Genomic DNA, 24,136 nt, shown 5'->3' on the forward strand with positions numbered 1-24,136 from the left:
TCATTCCTTCCAAAGAAATCCCAGGACTGATCTCCTTTAGGATGGACTGGTTGGATCTCCTTGCAGTCCAAGGGACTCTCAGGAGTCTTCTCCAACACCACAGTTCAAAAGCATCAATTCTTCGGCACTCAGCTTTCTTTATAGTCCAACTCTCACATCCATACACGACCACAGGAAAAACCATAGCCTTGACTAGATGGACCTTTGTTGGCAAAGTAATGTCTTTGCTCTTGAATATGCTATCTAGGTTGGTCATAACTTTCCTTCCAAGGAGTAAGCATCTTTAAATTTCATGGCTGTAATCACCATCTGCAGTGATTTTGGAGCCCAAAAATATAAAGTCTGACACTGTTTCCACTGTTTCCCCATCTATTTGCCATGAAGTGATGGGACCAGATGCCATGATCTTTGTTTTCTGAATGTTTAGCTTCAAGCCAACTTTTTCACTCTCCTCTTTTACTTTCATCAAGAGGCCTTTTAGTTCCTCTTCACTTTCTGCCATAAGGGTGGTGTCATCTGCATATCTCAGGTTATTGATATTTCTCCCTGCAATCTTGATTCCAGCTTGTGCTTCATCCAGCCCAGCACTTCTCATGATGTACTCTGCACAGAAGTTAAATAACCAGGGTGACAATATACAGGCTTGATGTACTCATTTTCCTATTTGGAACCAGTCTGTTGTTCCATGCCCAGTTCTAACTGTTGCTTCCTGACCTGCATACAGGTTTCTCAAGAGGCAGGTCAGGTGGTCTGGTATTCCCATCTCTTGAATTTTCCACAGTTTATTGTGATCCACACAGTCAAAAGCTTTGGCATAGTCAATAAAGCAGAAATAGATGTTTTTCTGGAACTCTCTTGCTTTTTCCATGATCCAGCAGATGTTGGCAATTTGATCTCTGGTTTCTCTGCCTTTTCTAAAAGCAGCTTGAACATCTGGAAGTTCATGGTTCACATATTGCTGAACCTTGGCTTGGAGAATTTTGAGCATTACTTTACTAGCATGGGAGATGAGTACAGTTGTGCAGTAGTTTGAGCATTCTTTGGCATTGCCTTTCTTTGGGATTGGAATGAAAACTGACCTTTTCCAGTCCTGTGGCCACTGCTGAGTTTTCCAAATTTGCTGGCATATTGAGTGCAGCACTTTCACAGCATCATCTTGCAGGTTTTGAAACAGCTCAACTGGAATTCCATCACCTCCACTAGCTTTGTTTGTAGTGATGCTTTCTAAGGTCCACTTGACTTCACATTCCAGGATGTCTGGCTCTAGGTGAGTGATCACACCATCATGATTATCTTGATCGTGAAGATCTTTTTTGTACAGTTCTTCTGTGTATTCTTGCCACCTCTTCTCAATATCGTCTGCTTCTGTTAAGTTATTGATTAATAACCCCTAACCACTCAAACTAAATTACCTTCTTAAGAGTTTAAGCAAACAAACTGACTCAAATTGGGCAGTACCTCCTAAGTGGTTAGGAGGGCCCATGAATAGGAACCTGGAGAGAAATTTCATAGAGGAAAGGCAGAATCAAAGTAAGGCAATTGTTAATTATAGCTTAAATTATACCTTAAAGCCTGGCTGGCTGTTTATGATTTGGCTGTTCTTGGTGTTTTGATTTCAAAACCTTGAGGTGATTACAAGCTGAGATTTTGGTTTGCTTATGTAGGCTGCCAAGGCATTAGAGCCACCTCAGTCTAATGGCCTCCTTGTTTATTTAACAATTCCCGGCTTTGGATCATCCACTCCTATGTGAGAGACTGGCCCCAAATGTGCTATTAGCATCACTATAAGTCTCTAACAGAGTTAAGTTCCTCTTTCCTCACTGCAAAACTCATAGGTTATGATAAATCTGTGGAAAAACTGTTTTTGCTGTTTATCTCGTTGTTCATCTTGTTTTGGTTTCACTAAGCACAGTGAGACCATCTGATTTACTGCTGATGGTTATGAACATGCATTTAGGATCTTCGGCAGAACATAGAGCACCATGGAGACAATGATGAAAACTGTTAGGAGGATAATACCAAGAGGCTGAAGTACACTCCTCAGCCAGGAACCCCATGAATCAAATCACTTGGTTATCAAATAAATCAAAGAATGCACCCAAAGGGGCATCAACCTCCTGTAGCCAAGTGGTTTGTTTGTTATCTTTTTTTTGTATTTGCTACAATATCAGAGGTGTTGATCCATCAGGTTATATTCCACAGCACATACTATTTCTTGTTCAGTCAATAAATAATAAGACAATTCTATTCTCTAAAATCACCTTAAAAAGAAAATATAAGGACTTCTGTTGTGCAGCTATGGCCTTAGCAGCAATAGCTGCCAGAGTTAAGGTACATTGTCTTCTTGTGTATTAAAAGAAAGAAAAAAAGCAAGTTAGCAAAAAAAGCAAGTTCAGTTCAGTCGCTCAGTCGTGTCCGACTCTTTGTGACCCCATGAATCGCAGCACGCCAGGCCTCCCTGTCCATCACCATCTCCCAGAGTTCACTCAGACTCACTCCATCGAGTCCGTGATGCCATCCAGCCATCTCATCCTCGGTCGTCCCCTTCTCCTCCTGCCCCCAATCCCTCCCAGCATCAGAGTCTTTTCCAATGAGTTAACTCTTCACATGAGGTGGCCAAAGTACTGGAGCTTCAGCTTTAGCATCATTCCTTCCAAAGAAATCCCAGGGTTGATCTCCTTCAGAATGGACTGGTTGGATCTCCTTGCAGTCCAAGGGACTCTCAAGAGTCTTCTCCAACACCACAGTTCAAGGAAGAAATATTTTACACTGGAGATGAAGACTTTGATCCATGATCTTGGAAGAACTGTCTACCACAAGATGCTGTCTGCTTCTGAAGAGGAACTGTCCTAGTCACTTAAATTTAGATCTCCAACCAGTATGCACTTCCAAATCTGGAGGACCCCTTTTTAATTGGGGAATATGGACACAAGGCTCAAATTTCTGCCAAATCTCTGGCGGGTAGTGAGGAGGATCTGGTAAGGTCACTTCCAAAAAGATTCTGGGGCAGTCTTTGTTCTTAGTGATTCCATAAAAGAAGGGTGGAAGAATACTGGAAGTGTAAGTTTGCAGAGTTGTAGCCAGATATATGAGAAAGCTAGAATTCAGGATTTAGTTCAGTTTACAGATATATAATAAAATGTTAAAGACAATGAACAAAGCTAGAATCTGATAAATACAAGTTTATGTTACAACATTTTATTTAAATATTCTTTCCTCTACAGTCATCATCAAATCTATCAAAAATAATCACAGTAAGACTAATCTGTTTGCAAAATAAGCCTAGTCTCATTAAATTTGACCTGATTAATCACTTAAATGTAGTACCATATAAGCATTTTAAAATCTGCTTTTCTAGGACCTTTCAGAAGGAATCGTAGATTGGACTTTTTAAAAAGCCTTCTCAGGCTAAGAAGCCAAGCCAAGAATTCACCATCAGACTCCATCTGAAATACTACAGATCTTGGCAAATTCCTCTCTTTTCATGGTGCTTAAAATATTCTGATGTTCATTGGCTTACTAGGAAGTGACTTTCCTTACTTATGGGGTAAGGCTGCCAGGAACCCTCTACGCAAGGTACCAGGCCAGGTTTTTCTAAGGTGCTTTTATTGACTTCATAAAATCAACCTTAGTTACTCAAAACTATCTGGTCATATCTGACGTTATGCATATTCTCAAATATGACATTCCAGTCAAAAAGCCTTAATGATACAACCAATGATTCCAATTGTCTCCTGTTACAAGTAGCACAGATTCCTACTGAACTTATGCAAATAACTATAGTGCCATAAAAATAAGAATACTCAATAAGCTTCTGAATTCTGGAGGGATCAAATAGGGAGAAAAGGTAGATGTTTCGGTTTCATTTATAAAAATATACTTTACAAAATTACTGGAGGTCATATACAGCTTAAGAGAAAAGAAAATGACTTTAGGGTTTGCCTGGTGGCTCAGTGTTACCACCATTGTCTTGCCTCCATCTGCCCATGCAGGAGACCTGGGTTTGATCCCTGATCCAGGAAGATCTCACATGCCATGGAGCAACTAAACCCATACACCACAACAATTGAGCTCTGCTCCAGAGCGTGGGAGCTGCAACTACTGAGCCCATGTGCTACAACAACTGAAACTCGAGTGCCCTAGAGTCTGTGCTCCACAAGAGAAGACACCACCATGAGCAGCTTGTGCACTGCAACTAAAGAAAAGCCCACACAGCCATGAAGACCCATGACATCCATAAATTGAGTAATTAATTAAATTAAAAATTGGATGACTCTTTTAAAAGAGAAAAGAAAATGATTTCATTAAATCCGGGAAACTAGAGAGCTAGAGAGAAGAGATCAAAATGGTAGAGCAGGAGGGTGCTGAGCTCACCCACCCCCCAAGAATGCATTAAAAATAAATCTACATGTAGAAAGAGAGAACAAAGAAGGAGGTAGGGTGAGTGGTGGCATGGAGACACAGTGACTGCAACACAATATTTGAATTTCCAATTTTGTCTTGAAAAAGCAAGTCAATCTCAAGATGGCTCTATAATCTCCATGGCTACAGGTGACTTGTCAAAAGGCTCCTCTTCTATGTCTTTAGACATAAAGCCCTATGGCTACATGAGACTTTAGCACTGAAATTAATCTCTCACGTTTGGAAGGCAAGAGTGGGCAAATTAACCAATGTGCAAGGCTAAGCAGGTTGAACTTCACAGGCCAAAGAGCAAATGATGTCAGCAACAGCAATGTTTCTTATCATCCTCTTCCCAAGATCCTGTTCAATACATTATGAGTGTCCTTTACGGGACTGCTTTTGTAACGTCCATTTATCAAATACATTGTACTATTAAAAATATGCTTCTACATGCAGAGCAAATTTCAATGAAAACAAAATGGAGACTGGCTGAATTACTCCTGTACAATCAAGGCTGTAAAGAAAGATCAGCATGGTGTCAGGGTAGGAAGGGAAGAGAAGCAATCAGGTCAAGATCTGTGCCCCTGGCAGGGGACACATGAGAGAAGATGGATTACAATGTGGGTTTAGAGATCTTCCACAGGGAGTGAGCAGTTAAAAACCACATATCAGGCTCCCAGCCTTGCAGTTCAAAATCAGGAAGACAAGTCACCTTAGCTGTTTCACAAACCAGCAGGACTAACAAGATTGTTAGAAACCTAGACTCTATTTGTGAAAAGTGCAGAAACACTTGTTTAATCCCAGGTGCAAGGTGGAGGAAGCAGATTGAAACAGCCTGGGACTCAGATCACCCCAGCATGCACACCAGCAAACCAAGTACCCACTTCGGCCCTCTAGCACTGGCACAGCTCACTAGGATAAAGAGCACCACTGCCAAGGATAGTGTGTAGTAGGGGACTGGAGTTGGATCGGACCTGGCACTACCACTAAACAGGGAGAGGGTGGTCATTACTGGCATCTGTAGAGGCATCAGGTTGGAGGTGGTCTAGATCTCTGGAAAGTGTGCCAGGACTAACTCAGCACACAATAAGGACCACACTGAACACCTGCTCTGGACCCCCAGCACCAGTGCTGCTCCACAGTGGGGCAAAAGTGCCGACATTGGGGTGGGGAGTGCACATTCCTTCTAAGAGGGGATGGAAACCACTCAGAACAAACCTAAGTGCTCTGTTCCAGGACCTTGAGACTCCCACTCCACCTCTAACACACTGGTGTCAGGAACTGAGCACGGGAGAATCTGGCTCTGACTCTACCCCCTCCCTCTCTAGCCTACCTTCCCCAAGGCGACAGCTGCCAGCATATCCTGGGGGAAGACAGGATGCTTGTTCATCTCCCTTAATAAAGCCATTGGGCACAAACAGACTATTTAGGGATGTTCCCACACAAGACACCCCTTCAAGACTGGGACAGGTAACTGTTTCACCTTATTTCATAGAGACATACAAAGTCAATCAAAGTGAGAACACAGATGCATTTGTTTCAAATGAAAGTGAAAGTGAAGTTGCTCAGTCGTGTCCAACTCTTTGTGACCCTGTGGACTGCAGCCTACCAGGCTCCTCCATCCATGGGTTTCTCCAGGCAAGAATACTAGAGTGGGTTGGCATTTCCTTCTCGGGGGGATCTTCCCAACCCAGGGACTGAACCGAGGTCTCCTGCATTGCAGGCAGATGCTTTACCCTCTGAGCAATGAAAGAACAATTTAAAAAACAAACAAAAAAAATAACTGGAAAAAAGAAAAACTAAATGAAAAGGAGATAAGAAGGCAGGGATAGCAATTCTATGTCAGACAAAATAGACTTTAAAACAATGTCTATAACTTTATACTATATACTATACTACACAAAGTATATAATTTTATTTTATAAAGTATATAAGACAAAAAAGGGCCTTATACTAAAAGGGATCAGTACAAGAATAGTACATCACACTTGTTAACATATATGCATCCAGTATAGGAGCACCTAAATATACAAAGCAAACAGTAACAGGTACAATGGGAGAAACTGACGATAATACAATAACAGTAGGGAACTTTAACACCCCCCTTACATCAGTGGACAGATCATCCAGACAGATAATAAGACAACAGTGGTCTTAAGTGATACATTATACCCGCTGAAATTAATATATAGAGAGACAGAGAGCAAGACAGAGACAGAGAGACTGAGAAACAGAGAGAGAAAGAGAGAGAGAACATTCCATCCTAAACAGCAGAATAGATATTCTTTTCAAGTGCACAAGCAATGTTCTCCAGAATAGATCACATGCTAGGTCACCAGTCTCAACAAATGTAGAAAGACAGAAATTGTAGCAAGCATTTTTTTTTTCAAGACACAACAGTATAAAACTAGAAATCAATCACAGAAAGAATAGGAAAAACACAAACACTTGGAGACTAAAGAACAGAGTATTAAAAAATGAGAGTCAATGAAGACATCAAAGAGGAAATTAGAAAGATACCTTGAGACACATGACTATGAATACACAATTTTCTAAAATCTATGGGATACAGCAAAAGCAGTTTCAAGAGAGAAGTTCATCAGAATATAGGCCTTCCTCAAGAAACAAGAAAAATCTCAAACCGCCTAACCTATCATCTAAAAGAATTAGAAAAAAAGAACAAAGGCCAAAGTCAGCAGAAGGAAGGAAACATAAAGGTTAAAAAGGAAACAAATGAAATAGAGACTAAAAAATAGAAAAAACAATGAAACCAGGAGCTTCTTTTGAAAATGAAATCAGTCATGTCTGACTCTTTGCAACCCCTTGGCCTGAAGCCTACCAGGTTCCACCATCCATGGGATTCTCCAGGCAAGAGTACTGGAATGGGTTGCCATTGCCTTCTCCAGAGGATCTTCCTGACCCAGGGACCAAACCCAGTTCTCCCTCATTGCAGGCAGACACTTTACTCTCTGGGCCACCAGGGAAGCCAAAAAAATTAATAAACCTTTAGCCAGGCTCATCAAGAGGAAAAGAGAGAAATAAAAAATAACACTTGAAGGAAGAGAAATAACAACTGATACCACAGAGACACACACACACAAAAATCATAAAAGAATACTAAGAACAGTTATATTCCAACAAACTGGACAATCTAGAAGAAATGGGAAATTTTCTAGAAACACACAACTTGCTAAGACTAAATCAGGAAGAAACAGACTTAACAAACTGATCATTGGTAGTGAAAATGAATTTGTAATAAAACTCCCACCAAACAAGTCCTCCATCGTGACTGCTGTAATTCAAGACAATCTTTGGTACAGTTAACCTGTTTGTTCAGCCTTATACCAAAATTTTATTCATCTGAGGCCTCACACTGACCCCAGTTCAAGTCAGACACAGTTTAACCTTGCACCCAGTCCAGTTTTTAAGTTGGAACCAATCCAAATCCAGACCCAGTTCGCCCTTAGCTAGTTTCCAGGATCAATCCAAAAAGGAAATGCTCAAATAGTCTGAAAGCTCATATTGCAAAAGCTGTGGACCTACTCTCCAAGATCCGAGAAGTTCTTACCCATGACCTCCAGAGACAGCAAGCAAGAATTAAGCAGGTACCCACACCTGTTGCTTATTGCTCCTAGGGACCAACTGGGTCTCCTTTAATTCCTTTTTCTGATGCCACAACTGCTAAAAGATAAACTGAGGCATATTAAGAGTTTTAAGAGTTTATCTGAGCAAAATTTGATTCAAATCAGGCAGAGGCAAACCAGAAGTGGTGAAGAACACTCCTAAACATAAATTCTTAAACCTACTTACAGGAGCTAATTTGAATAGGTTTCCATAACCAAAGAGTCACAAATTTACAAAAACTAAAACCTTCACACTTGCCTCAGAAAAATGGCATTACTTAAATATAGTAGTAACACTTGATTTGACTGCCCAGATTTGTGTAATATTCTTCTCCCTTATAAGCAACACATACTTACATGCAGACACACACACGTACTCCCCTATACTATTGCCTTAAGTTTCCAGAATCAATATATCACATGCTAGACAAATAATTTTTACCCCATTTAGGGAGGTAATACACTAATTGGCTAAAAGTGAAGTTGCTCAGTCGTGTCCGACTCTTTGCGATCCCATGGACTGTAGTCTACCAAGCTTCTCTGTCCATGGGATTTTCAAGGCAAGAGTATTGGAGTGGGTTGCCATTTCCTTCTCCAAGGGATCTTCCTGACCCAGAGATCGAACCCAGGTCTCCTGCATTGCAGGCAGACGCTTTACCCTCTGAGCCACCAGGGAAAGGCCAATTCATTAAAAGGGATCTGCCTATATGACTAGACCTTTTCCTATCTGTCAAAATAACGAATACACAAAATAGCAACCTATTGATGGAGGAATAGCTTAGTAGGGTTAAGGGAATTTCAAGACCAGTTGAATTGCCAAACAACCAACCAAAGACCCAGGACAGTGGATGGCCGGTTTTAATTTGTGGATCAGATATTACCACAGTCCACATAAAAGGCACAGAAGAAGACCCCATAAAATGTTAGAACCAGATGAAACCTGAGGTCATCTCTTCCACCCAATGCCATGATCCAAAAAGAAAATGGACATGACAGGACTTGTCCTCCAGGACACACCACCATAAGAAGACTCATCAGCAGAATTCAAGTCCATCTGTTTCCCAGGCTGAAACCCTCCCCGTTGCATTTCACACCTCTTGCCAAAACCCAGCTCCATATCACCATCTCGTTTAGCCATTGACAAAATTTTATCAAGATCCCCAAGACCAACATTTTAGAAAAAAGGCTTGCTGAAGTAAACATGAGTGTCTTATCTACACGAATGCATTGGTATTTCACAAGTAGATGCATGATGCTTTGGAGACTTATCAAGACTAGCAGAGCTTCTGTGATGCCATGTTCCCACCCTGATCTTCACAACTAGGGACACCATCCAGGGTTATCTTCAAGGATTGACTTATGTTTACATTGAGATAAAGGGTAGTGAACAAAATCAGTCATTTCTTTTACAGAGTTTTCACTTCTCTAGCTCTAAGCAGAGCTGCTTCTGTCATATCTTATTTTTAGCTGGCAAGAAGAGGAGATAACGACTGTGAACTTTCTGATTTTCTGATTTCAATCTCCCACTCAGTCTCTGCTGATACATTGAGAGTTCTTGGCTTTTTCTCTACTTTTCTTTTTCCTTTCCTCCTTCATTACTCACAGGATGGTGACACTCTCCCACGGCTGCTTCCATTTTCCTGCTTCTCTATCTCCCTCGCACAACATACAAAGAGACACCCTCTGCAATCACAGGTTTTCCAGCAATCAAGCCCCTAAAAAGTTTTCTGAGTATTTCAGGATACTTTCCAGATGACTCTGTGTGATTCATACTGTTAAGTATTTAACATTTCTCATTGTTCCAATCTTCTCTACCAAAAGAATAACCTTCCAAACTCAGAATAATCTTTCAAACTCGGAGCTATAGCAGCATCAAAACACTCATGATGGATAAACTGCAAAATGTTCAAGTCCTTAGTGTCATTCAAGAATATTTTCAAATCTCTTGAAAAAGTTTAGTTGAATTTGCAAAGTTGTACAATAACGGTTCAGAAAGCCTACAACTATTGGTTAACTGCCTTCATTTGGTTTATTTGTGGTAGGTATGCCTCACTGTGCTCTATTTCTATGGGAGCTGGCCCTTGATAGAGCAATCTCAATTAACACTCAGTCTTCCTAAGGAGCACCAAACCAAGACCCTGGAGACTAGGCTCCCAGGGTCAGATTTGGTAACCAACTAGCTGTGTGATCTGGGACAAGATACTTAACTGCTCTGGGTTTCAATTTTGTTACTTTCCAAATCACAGGAAATTTTTAAAGTCTCTGCAGTTCCTTCCAGCTGTATAATTCTAGATGACAGATTCAGAAAAGATTTTAGGATCATAAAGGACAAATAAATCATCATTATTCACTGCAATAAATGTTTACGGAGGACTTTCTAAAGAAGATTATTAGAAAAGAAACTATGAGAGAACAAGAAATGGGCTCTGTTCTCCTACCGTCTTCAATCTGTTGGAGAGGAGGATGGCATAGGACTCATCAGCTCTAACGTCTTGTGTCCCTCCTTCAAAGAGCATTTCAGAGAGGCAGCGCGGCCTGTATCAACGCCAGCCTGATGCCTCTGCTACTGTGCCCCAACCAGAGGCCCCGGTCTGGTCTGTGTGGGCTCAAAAGTCAAGGGGTTAAGGCTCCAGTTGGAAATTGTATGACACAGAGTAACAAAGTGACATCTCCCTGAAAGATACTCAAGGACTGCATAAGACAGAATGATTAACACACTCCAGAAACTGGCAAAATTTGGAGAGGTGGGAAGAAGAAACTACATGCCTGATCTGAAATTTAGCTGGTCCCTAACTTGTCCCAGAACATAAACAGCCAGGGATGCTAGAGCAATGAAGAGGACTCTGGCCCAAATTAAGAGGAAGAGGAAGGAGAGGAGGAGGAAGGCATCAACCCTGGAGACAGAGAGGACTTTGATGGAGGGGTCACCAGCGATCTGGGGCTGCAGGAAGCCGGTGCCTTCGATCCCAATGCTTACAAGAAGGCTGGGGTGGCTTCGACAAGCATGGAACAGGCTTAGTCTCTGTGCTAAAGGCTGTAGATGCTCACTGCCATCAGCTCCATCTGTCCTCTGGCACTGACAGCTGATTGTAGTGATGGGTCCCAATAAAAGGAGGAGGAAACACACACTGAATAAACTCAAAGCAGAGCTAGGCAGCAGGGCATGGAATTGCTGAAAGATAAACCCACAGCCCAGTCATGGCTGGAGTTGCCTTATATGAGCTACTGGGAAATCCTGGCACTGTCTCCTTGTATCATAGAAAATAGGTCCGGGACCACACAGGGTAGAAATTTCATCTTGCCTGAAATAATTTCACAGCTGCAGTGACTGTCCACAGTGATTTTAGAGTCCAAGAAAATAAAGTCTGTCATTGTTTCCACTTTTTCCCCATGTATTTGCCATGAAGTGATGGGACCAAATACCATGATCTTAGTTTTTTGAACACTGAATATTAAGCCAGCTTTTTCACTCTCCTCTTTTACCTTGATCTAGAGGCTATTTAAGTCATTCTTCTCTTTCTGTCATTAGGGTGGTTTCATCTGCATATCTGAGATTATTGATACTTCTCCCAGCAATCTTGATTCCAGCTTATGCTTCATCCAGCTCAGCACTTCACATGATGTACTCTGCACATAAGTTCATTTTCCTTAATTTTTTTTTTTTTTTTTGGCTATACTGTGCAACTTGTGGGATATTAGTTCCCTGGTCAAGGGTCAAACCCAGGCCCACAGTAGTGGAAGCACTGAGCCTTAACCACGAGACCACCAGAGAATTCCCTTTCCTTAACTTTAATAGAGACAAGGATGAAAGCAGGAGGATATGATTTATTGAAGGGGCTCTGCAGACTTCCCTTATAGCTCAGTCAGTAAAGAATCTGCCTGCAAAGTAGGAGACCAGATTTGATTCCTGGCTTGGGAAGATTCCCTGGAGAAGGAAATGGCAACCTGTTCCAGTATTCTTGCCTAGAGAATCCCACAGACAGAGGAGCCTGGCAGGCTACAGTCCATGGGGTCACAAGAGTTGGACATGGCTTAATAACTAAACCACCACTGTAAACATTAAAAAAAACCACAACTGTGATTCTGTATGCCTAACCATCACAGTGATTTTGGAGCCCAAGAAAATAAAGTGTCACTGTTTCCAGTGTTTCCCCATCTATTTGCCATGAAGTGATGGAACCGGATGCCATGATCTTCGTTTTTTGAACGTTGAGTTTTAAGCCAGCTTTTTCACTCTCCTCTTCCACCTTCATCAAGAGGCTCTTTAGTTCCTCTTTGCTTTTTGCCATAAGAATGGTGTCATCTGCATATCGGAGGTTATTGATATATTTCCTGACAATCTTGATTCCAGCTTGTGTTCCATCCAACCTGGCATTTCACATAACATACTCTGCATATATGTTAAATAAGCAGATGACAGTATACAGCCTTGACTATACCTCACAATGGTTATTGAATACTGATCACCCCAGAAACATCAGGCCATTGGGGAGTGATCATTGCAAGGAGCTAGGTCTCAATGTATGGCCAGAGTCCTCAGAACATTCTAGAGAATGCCCACCATTTCCTCCAGCCACTAAAATGGGTTCTGTTCATGAGGAGGGAGGAGGAGGGCTGAGAGAGCAATGTGAAAAACCAAGGCTGCTACTGAGATGTTCCTAGGCATTCCTTCTCACAGAAAGAAGGGCTTGCACTGACACCTTCCAAAACGTGTGGTGTGAACAATGCTATAATTCTTTCTTCAGTGACCTGTGTCTAACTGACTTACCCACCTCTTTGCCTCCTGGTCCTTTTCCTTGTGGGCAAACTTGTTCAACTTCACAGACCGACACCACCCTCCTCCTCACATCCAGCACTTGTCATTCAGTGACCTCCCCAGCACAGACACTACCACCCTAGACCATGGGCTCCTCCTGCCTGTTACTGACTGAACCAGCCTCCTGATTTCTCTTTCCACTGACACACCTTCAACCCGGGCAGTCTATTCTGTGCCACAATCAGAGCAATTTTTTTGTGTAATTTTTTTGACAGAGGATCAAACTCAAAATCACAAGAACAGTACAAAAACCTTGTATATACCCTTCATCAGCTGCACCAACTGCTTGCATGTTGTCTCTTCACTCACATCCATTCTCTCTCTCCTACATGCACATATATGTATGCATTTTTTCAAAATCATTTAAAAGTAAACTGCATATATCATGCCCCATTAACTAAACTCTTCAGAGTGTGTTTCCTAAGACAGAGACATTATCACATGTAACCACAGCACAATTACAGGGTGACCATTTTAAAAAGCAAATCTGCTCCTGATGTTCTCTTTTGACCTTCCACTCTTAAGGTAAAGACCAAAGTCCTTCATCTGCCCTGCAAGTTAAACATGACCTAGCCCATCTCTTTCTCCAGCTTTTGCCCCTCATTATTTGCTTTTTACTCTAGCCCGGCTGGTTATCCTCTGGTGGACAAACATCCTCCTTCCCACTTTCAGGATAGGCCTATGCAAGTCTTTCCACATAAGCATGTATACACCCATGGTACCTATCTTCTTTCTTCGAGCTAGCCTCTACATAGCCTCTTTCAGTTTCCTCTTCTGTTCACTGAGGTTTGCGATCATTTTCTAAACTGTCTCCACCATCAAATCATGAACTCCTTAGGACAGATACGTCCCTGCATCTCGCAGATCCTAGAACAGTGCTTGGTACATGGTAGGTTCTCAAATATCTGTGCATGAATAAACTAACAAGTCTTTCTGGATTACTGAGTGATGATTACTTATTTAACATCATTTCCCATGGACTGCAAACTCATGATTCAGAGATGAGTTTTAATTAGATATTTATATATCTACTGCTTAGTATATGTGCTGACACATGAAAGGTGTTCAATAAATATAGAGTGAATGAACTGTGGTTATCTGACATAAAGTTAACTGGAAATTCTCAAAGTTCAAGTGCACTGAATCTTCAATGAGGACAAAATTATTTCTAAATTCCCCTGTCTTATGTGAATATAACATTTAATTTGTGTTGGTATTTTTCCTGAATACTTATTAACATCATGTGAAACACTGGGTTCATGGAACACACACTAGGAAATATTATATTAGAGAGGAACCTCTTTATCATTTCTCAACTTCCTAGCTACCTTCAGGTCACTGATATGTGTTTAGACTGAAAAACTCAAAAAGCAAACCCACCAGCCTGGTAGGTCCCAGTTTGTGTGAAAGCCTAGAACTAAGAATCAGACCTGGTGAATGTGGAATTTGGCTTCATCCCATTGAGCAGCATATGTCTTGATTCCATTTGTTTATTCTGTTTTGCTGTTTTACATCATGATAAAGGGGCCCCTTCCTGTATGTGAACAATTTACATACTAATGATGAATAAAGAGTGAAGTATATTCAGCATTCATTTTAATTGCATACTGCTATGAAAATGCATATGTTGAAATCCTAATCCCCAATGTGATGGTATATAGAAGTGGAATATTTGAGAAGTGATTAGGTCGTAAGGATGGAGTCTTCGTGAGTGGGATTAGTGTCCATACAAGAGAGGCTCCAGAGAGATCCTTCTCCCCTCCTGCCATGTGAAGTTACAGATAAAAGGTACCATCCATGAACCAGGAAGAGGGTTCTCACCAGACACTGAATCTGACAGTGCCTTGATCTTGGAATTCCCAGCCACCAGAATTGTGAGAAATAAATTTCTGTTGTTCATAAACAACCTAGTCTATTGTGCTTTGCTATAGCAGCCCATAAGGACTAAGACACATATGCTTGTAACTTTTGAAAAGGATTAGCATTTTGCAGATTTATGGTGCAACAAAGATAGCATTCAATCTTCCACATGAGACAACTAAAAAAGGTACAAAAGATAAGAAACAATGGTTCTCAAGACATTTAACACTAAGCAACAAAAGACAGTGATCCCAACAATCCCAGTAATAATTATCTGGGGAGAGTTTTCAGTTCACAGAGCAGGGAAGAGAGATTCAAGCAGAGACTAGCATAATTTATGGGATGGGAAAACTGAAGTGAGTCTAAGAAGACCACAGCGCTACAGTTTGTTAAGTCCTGTTAAAAGCAGGAGAAAGATACACAAACAGCGAATTCTGAATACTTGAAGAGGGTTGCCCTTAAGTATTCATTGAGTACTGACCAGTGCATGAAATGTGGAAAATTATCTGAAGCCAGAGGAAAAAACTATCCAAATGAATGAGAGGGAATAATCTCTTGCATTCAAATAGGACCAGGAATAGTGACTGTTCACAGCCGCCAGAATAGAAAAGCTTCATAATCCACAGGAGCATTGGGCAATGCACTCAAAAAGGTTACTTCAGTCATGAAAAAATTAACCCTAGAATAAATGCTGCTCTGGTTCCAGTCAAATGTCTCAAAGAGCAATACCTAAAAGGACTGAACTGTTTTCCACTAACTTAACTAAATTCTAGCAACTGCAAAATTCACAATATATGAATACAATTTAAAAAAATGTCAGGCTTGCAAAGAAGAAAGAAAATATGATACAGAATCAGGAGAAAACTCCATCAAAAAAAAAAAAAAAAAAGGACCCAGAAGCGACCAATGATAAAATAAGCAGATAGGGACATTAAAAACTGTGATTAGAACTACATGCATATATTTAAGAAGCTAAAGGAAACACTGAACAGATAAAGACATACAAAATCTAAACTGAACTTCTAGTGGTGAAAACTATAATATCTGAGATGAAAAATACACTGGATAGAACTAAAAACTAGACATTGTGGGGGAAAAAAGAAAAATTAAAGACAGCATTATAAACTATCCAAAATGAAGCACATAACCAAAAAAAATCACTAAAAGATAAACAGAGGATCTGTGAGCTGTGGGAGAGTTCAAAGCCACATAATACATGTGTCACTGAAGTCCCAAAGGAGGAAAGAGAACAGAAAAATACTATTTAAAGAAATATTGGGCTGAAATTTCCCCAAATTTGATAAAAACTATAAACCCACAGATTCAAGAAACTCAGTGAAGTCCAGGCAAATAAAACATGAAGGAAACTATGACAAGGCATATCAGGAGCAAATTACTTAAAACTATAAATACTTGTGTCCTAGAAACACATGATTCAAAGCAACAAAGAAGAAATAAAAAAGGAATTATGGGCTACTATGAGCAGAATTAAAATGAAATCAACATCTCAAAATTTGTGAGATGCAAATAAATCAGTACTTAGGAAACTCACAGTATTAAATGCCTGTATTAGAAAAGATGCTTTCAAATAAAAAAATTCACCTTTAAAAAACAGCAACAAAAGAGCAAATAAAACTCAGAAGAAATAAAGATGAAAACAGAAATGAATGAAATATAAAACAATCACAATAGAGAAATTTAATTAAACCAAAACATTGGTATCTGAGAAGACTAATAAAACTGATAAATGTCTAGCCAAAGTGATCAGGAAAAAAGTAGAAAAGACACAAATTACCAATATCAGAAAGAAGAAAGGTGATATCACTTCAGATTCTATAGATATTAAAGGAATGATAAGGAAACAATATAAATAGCTTTATGTCTATAAAACTAACAACTTAGATAAAACTGATGAGTTCCTGTAAAGGCAAGTTACCAAAGGTGACCCAAGAAGAATTAGCTGTATGCCAATTCTATTTTAATAAAACTAGAAAAAAAATGTGGAAAAAATTAGACTACCTAAAGTGTCCTATATACATTAAATATATTGAATTTGTAGTTATAAAACATTCTAATAAGAAAACTATAGGCCCAGAGAACTTCACTGGTAAATTCCCCCAAAGGAAGAGATAATACCAGTTTTACACAAACTCTTCTAGAAAAATCACAGAGGAGGGAACACTTCTCAACTCATTCTATAACGACACTCTGATACCAAAACCAAAGACATTACAAGAAAGAAAACTACAGACCAGTATCTCTCATGAACACAGACTGCAAAAATTCTTTTTAAAAGTTGTTGTTATTCAGTCAGACTCAGTGGGGTCTGACTCTTTGCGACCCCATGGACTGCAGCACGCTAGGCTTCCCTGTCCACCACCAACTCCCAGAGCTTGCTCAAACTCATGTCCATTGCATCGGTGATGCCCTTCAACCATCTCCTCTTCTGTCATCCCCTTCTCCTCCTGCTCTCAATCTTTCCCAGCATCAGGGTCTTTTCTAATGAGTCGGCTCTTGGGATTAGGTGTGCAAAGTATTGGAGCTTTAGCTTCAGCCCTTCCAATAAATATTCAGGATTGATTTCCTTTAGGCTTGACTGGTTTGATTCCCTTGCAGTCCAAGGGACTCTCAAGAGTCTTCTCCAACACCACAGTTCAAAACCATCAATTCTTTGACGTTCACCCTTCTTTATAGCCCAATTCTCACATCCATACATGACTATTGGAAAAACCATAGCTTTGACTAGACGGACCTTTGTCGGCAAAGTAATGTCTCTGCTTTGTAATATGCTGTCTAGGTTGGTCATAGCTTTTCTTCCAAGAAGCAAGCGTCTTTTAATTTTATGGCTGTAGTCACCATCTTCAGTGACTTTGGAGCTCAAGAAAATAAAGTCTGTCACTGTTTCCATTGTTTCCCCATCTATTTTTCATGAAGTGATGGGACCAGATGCTATGATCTTAGTTTTCTGAATGTTGAGTTTTAAGCCAGCTCTTTCATCTTCGTCAAGGGGCTCTTTAGTTCCTCTTCGCTTTCTGCCATAAGGATGGTATCATCTACATATCTGAGGTTATTTTAAAGGTTAGCAAACTAAACTCAGCAACATATTAAAAGAATTATACATCATAATTAAGGGGTGTCAATGAGTTTTGAAAAATCGATGAAAATCACAATGCAAAGTCTAAAAAGGTGAAAAACCGTATGATGACTTCAACATAAGCCCAAAAACCTTTGACAAAACCCAATATCCATTCTTCATTAAAACATTCAACAAACTAGAGATAAAAAGAGCTTCTTCAGCCTGAAAAGGAGAGCATTTTTTAAATCCCTACAACTAACATCACATTTAACAGTGAAAGAGTGAATGCTTTCCCCAAAAAATTCAAAACAAGGTAAAAGTGTTCATTCTCCTTGCTTCTATTCAACACTGTACTGGAGATCCCTACTAACACAATGAGGCAAGAAAAAGCATACAAGGCAGCCAGATTGAAATGAAGAAATGTCATTTCCTTGATTCACTGACATATGTTGTCTATGTAGAAAAAGTTTGTGGAACCTACAAAAAATATAGTGGAACTAGTGAGGAAATTTAGAAAGATTCCAAGATTCAAGGCAATGTAGAAATATCAACTATATTTCTATACACTAGCAATAAACTAAAATAAAAAATTTTACATAGAAATTTACAATAGTATGAAAAATGTGCAATGCTCAAGAATAAATCTGAGAAAGGATGTTCAGGATGTTATCCTAAAAACTACAAAATATCACCACAATAAATTAAAAGCACCTTAAATAAACTGAGAAATATAATGATCTATAGGAACAGAAAATAGATCAGTGGTAGGTGGGGGAAGCAGGTAGGAGTAGAAGAAAGGAATTACCAAGGGGCAAAAGGAAACTTTGGGAGATAATGCTTATGTTTGTTATCTTGAAGCTGTGCTAGTTTCACAGGTGTAATATTTGTTAACACTGATCAAATTTTACATATTTAACTATGTCATTCATTATATGTCAATTATGCTGCAGTTAAGCTATTTTTTTAAAAAGATCAACTCAGAACATATCAGTAACTCAGACTGACTATGTGTAGAAATTAGGAAAGTCTCATATGGTATTTAGAATTAAGTTAGGATGCTCCTGACACTGTACCTGGAAATAAACACTCACACAGGTTATTTTTCTTTTGCGTTCATTTCTCTTATTTCATTTCTATGTTCAGTCTGATTTCTCGATCTTAGGAAATCAAATAATGGAACAGAGATAGTTAAATAAAGACAAAGAAGAGAGAGGGATTATTTAGTCTGAAGCAGAATCTCAGCATTATTCTGTTAAGAATGTTGTGCACAGAGCATTATTCAGTCAGAGGGGAATGATCGTCTGTCATCTGTTCTCTATCCTTTCAAAGGAAAACAGACAAGATTTCACAAAGGTGAAGTATAACGAAAAAATTGCATTAAAATGATGGGTTTTTTGTGCAGAGGTGGATATCCATGAGCGCAATTAATTTACAAGCACAAAACAAACAGTTTCGATGGAGAGCAAAGGAACAGACAATGGGACTCATCTGTTCCCAGTTCCTGGATCTCACTTCTTACATGTTTCATAGTCATGGATGCAAGTGTATGGTCTAACACATCTTTTCATGTTAGCCAAGAAGCTCAACCTGAGCATGCTGTCTTTTAAACTATAATTTGTATTTGGCAGACAACTCAACTTCTAGATAATGCTCACTTGAAAAATTATTCAGGGTAAACCTTAATCCATTTGTTGGCTGATATCACATTTCATGACCAAAAACAATTTCCTGGGCTAGGGTGAAATGGACAGGTTCAGTGCTATGGCAGTGCTTTCCCACTGGTTACTGGGGATGGGATGGGAAGATAGGGGACTCGAGATTTCAGCCTCCCTTTCTAGCAATTCCTGTTACATCTGACAGAGTAAGACATATCCTCAATATCCACGTTTGCCTGTCTAGAACATTCCTCAAAACTCTCTACTAAAGAGATCTTCTATTCTTTTCCTGAAACAATATATCACTGTGTGACAGTTGTGTTTCATTCACGTGGCTCATTATCTGAGCCCTCATCTCCTGTGTGGTCACAGTGACCAACACTGTCCTCATGCTGTCAGTGATAATCTCATCTCCCAGTAAGTCTGGGTCATGACAGTCCCTAGTTCATTACTCTCTCATCTTTGAAGCTACAGCTGATGATATTTTAAAACCCCACCCCAAATTTCCTCCAATCTACTGATTTTCTGAAGATCCACCCGATGGTGTAAAGGAAAGACACTGAATTGGGAATCCAAAGCTGTGGCTGCCACAGGCTCAGCAAAGCCCTTAGTCACTCATCCCTGCATACGCACCTATGTATATGCAGACAGACTTGGGGGAAAAAACAGACCCATGAGCCTCAACTGCACTGCTTCCTCTTTTCGTTCCTAAATTCTGCCTGCTCCTGTTAGCAGATTCAAAAGCATATTTAGGCTTTTGCCAAAAACAGCAACTATAAGAATAAGCAAGATCAGCCATCAACTAGCTGTACTTATCGAGTAGAGTCTGACAGAGGAACAGTATCAGGATGGGACTAAACTGACCCCCAGCTTCCGCTCTGGAAGAGTAGCCAGTTGTTTAGAGAAAAGCTGATTATCCAGAAAATTTTAGACAATAGAGCCTTAGGAATCACCATAGGGCTTGACAAGACTAAAAACAATTCTACTTCTGTTTGAGAAACATTTGACAGGAACCGATGTCCTCAGCCCATCCCCAGATGAATCTGATGGCAGGAAATTCAGAAGATTGAGAACATGAGGTGTCTAGGTAACAACTTGTCCAGGTACATCAGCAAACATCAATGCTTCTCAGTGACCTACCATGTTCCCTTAGAATGGAAGGAGGGAACCTTTTTAGTCACAGGGCTATGGATTTCTGAAAAGGCAACAGAACAGTGGCTCTGGTCCGAACTGGAAAGAGAGAGGATAGGAGGCATTGTAACAGCTTATTCCTTTCTGCCCAAGCACGGACTCCATTCAGGTTTTTCCTCAATTTTATTACCTTCAAAGGTGGGAAACTAAAGTGGAACCTACTCCTCTCTTCCTTTTCTTACCGAATCCTAAAGCAGGAGGACACCAAATGTCAGGTGTTTTATGAATGGGACCTATGCTTGAGTGGGTTAATAACACTGACCTACATTTCAAAAGAAAACCCAGCCGCAAGCTTTCATGGGCATTTTTATTGTAGGAGTTTGGCACTTTGCAAAGAGCAGTTGATGGGACTCTGGGGTGGGTGGAAGACTTCAACAAAAGTGAAGCATGGAAGCTGCTGAGGACTGCTGTTAGGGCTCCTGCTAAAGAAGGCAGAAGTAGAAAGGGAAAGAGGGGCACCCAAACCCCTCTCCTTCTTCCCCTATTTTTTACCAAATGCCACTGGAACAGCTACCACCAAATCGCCCACCATACTCCCCTAAACTGACCCTGGAGTGAAGCAGTAAGCAGAGCACAGATAGAGTATGGGAGCTGCAGCCAATATGAAAGAGAAATGAAATGGTGGTCCCACCCTTAATAAGAGATGCAGTTTAAGTTAGGTAGGAGTAGTCAGAGACGGCATCCCTGGATTCTGGGCCTACAAAGGGATAGTAATTCTTGGTTCCTTAAATCTTTGCCATAAAGATCAATGAGGTTGGATATTCTGTTTGCTGATATTCAGCCTACTTAGGTTTACATTATACTAACAAGATATAAGTCAAAAGCATTCAAGAAACATTTAGGACTAAGGAGGCTTAGACTCTTGCAGAAATAAATGTTTAGAGTTTAAGAAACAAAGACCTGGTTAGCCAGCTGCCTGCCTCCTGTCTTCAAAGAAGCCTAAACTTTCTGAACTGGTGATCTTCAAACAGTAGGGTGCACGAAAGTCATCTGAACAGTTTGCTCCCCTCTGTTTCAGGCATGTTCATAGATGCTAACTGAAGTATTTTTAAGAGATCTGCTTTAAAATACTTATCAAAAATCCCCATGTGTGTCACCTCCATCTTGACATCTATATTCTTCTCTCATTCACATTAAGATTCTCCTGGTTCTTGGCACAAAGAGTGATTTTTTTAAAACAGTATTTTGGACATTCTGAGTATTATATAAGTCTTAAGACTCTAGACCTTACTTAAATGTTTTCCTTTAGCTGACCTACACTGAAACTAGGCTGATGGTGGCAGAAGCCACTAACTCTCTTCCTCTTTACTACTGGGAGGAGGTAAAAGTCCAGACTCCCTCATTCAGTACCACCAGCTGTAGGTGGAAATTCAAGTTCCATGGATGGCCTCCACTGAACATGCAGGGGGTGGAGGGTATAGAGAATGCTGCCTCATCACTACAGGACGGGGTAGGAATACAGGCTACCTACGTGGCTTCCACAAACACCACTTCAGCACTGGGGGACGAGGGGCAAGAGTGCACACCCTTTAGCCCAGCCCAGGGCGGAAGTCTAGATATTTTCCACAAGGTAAGGGCGTGACATGGTTTCTTCCCTGCTGTATCCCTAGAGGAGGGCATTCATTGTCAACAGTTCTTGTCAGGCTGCACACTTCCCAGTCTTTTGACAAAAGAGAGCAGAGTTTTCCTGGGATTTTGTTTGTACTCAGTGAAGTTCCTAGCTTTGGGGCTTTTCTAGAAAGAAGTCTGGGATACATAAGAGGGAAAAAGAAAACCCAGAGAACTCATCGGCATGTCATTCCTTGAATCCTGGGGTCCCTAAACAGTCCACCCTCTTCTCTCTACCTTTCAGAGAAGGAACTAGAAACCAGATTTTCTGATTTCGGGCTTAATTTTAACCTACTGCTGCTGCTAAGTCACTTCAGTCATGTCCGACTGTGTGACCCCATAGACGGCAGCCCACCAGGCTCCCCTGTCCCTGGGATTCTCCAGGCAAAAACACTGGAATGGGTTGCCATTTCCTTCTCCAATGCATGAAAGTGAAAAGTGAAAGTGAAGTCGCTCAGTCGTGTCCGACCCTCAGCGACCCCATGGACTGCAGCCCACCAGGCTCCTCCGTCCATGGGATTTTCCAGGCAAGAGTACTAAAACTCTGCAATTTTTCTGTATTTACTGGTAGCTCCAACAGTCCAAATTTTCTTTTGAATCAGTGGTTCTCAATCTGATTCCACACTGAAGTTATGTGGAGAGCTTTTTAAAAATGCTGACTCCCAAGCTCATTTCTCCTCTGAGAGATTTCCATCTCTGTCCTACGTTAAGGCATCAGCATTTCACTTCATCTCTCCAGGTGATCGTAATGTGCAGCTAAGGATGAGAACCACTTTTTTTATGTCTAATTTCTACCTCAAATGAGTAACTGTAATAGCTCTCTTGTAAGGAAAAATCCAGAGGATTTTGCTAAGAGCAACAGGGAGAAACAGCTGGAGGTAAAATACTGTCTTCTCAGCCCCCATGTTGCTGAGCCTTTGTTACTATTGTGTGATGATAAGCTGTCACTGCTGGTGGAGTCTCTAAAGCATTCACAAGGTTCAGAAGGTATTAATATTACAATAAGATATTGAGACAAAGGAGTTATAATGAATTGGTCACTCTGTTTGTTACAATGTGAGTTTGCAGCTGGCAATCAAAGGGGAGGCAGCAGCCAGGCTCAAGTGCCCTGGCATCTTCCAATTTTGTTACTATGTGGTTATTTCCACTGAAATGCCCAAATTAACATTTTTAAGTTAACAAAAACAAGAACACAGTGACTATTAGGAGCACAATACTGACCCCAAGTGGAATGAAACCTAAATGACACTTAATGTCCCAGCAGAGAAGAGAGCCACAAGCTCTGATAGAAAAGAAAGGCCATGTTCAAGACAAACCCGCTCTGCTGTAAAGATGCTTGGGAGAAACAAGTACATTGAGTTCTTTATCTGTAATAGGTTTTGATATAAAAGATAGTGGTGATTCATGAGAGAACATGTGCCTTCTGATAAATGTCTTATAAAATCATCACACACATAAATTTCCAACTATCAGAGTATATGGTTAAGGTCACTAATCTGAACTTTAGGTTGTAATTTGAATTTTTTCTGAAAAATTCTGAGAAATCTCAATAATGTGCTCAAAATGGAAATAAATTTTTTTAATCAAAATATCTCAAAGGGGACTTCCCTAAGGTCCAGTGGTTAAGAGTCTAAGCTTCCACTGCAGGGGCATGGGTTCCCTGGTCGGGAAACTAGAATCTCACTTGCTGCACGATGCAGCCAAAACTGGATAAGATAGATAGCTCAAAGAAAAGTACTGCAACTGGCTACTCAAAAATCTGAAACTCATTTCTGGGTTCAATGTTTATGAGCAGAGGCAGAAGGGCAGAAAATATAAGTACTCTAAAGGGGAAGGTAGACTCAGTTGTTCAGGCAAATATTGAAGATTTCAAGTCTTGTATTCTCTATCCTTTATTGGTCGTTCA

Source organism: Ovis canadensis, chromosome 25, assembly GCF_042477335.2.
Source record: "Ovis canadensis isolate MfBH-ARS-UI-01 breed Bighorn chromosome 25, ARS-UI_OviCan_v2, whole genome shotgun sequence".
Taxonomy (NCBI): domain Eukaryota; kingdom Metazoa; phylum Chordata; class Mammalia; order Artiodactyla; family Bovidae; genus Ovis; species Ovis canadensis.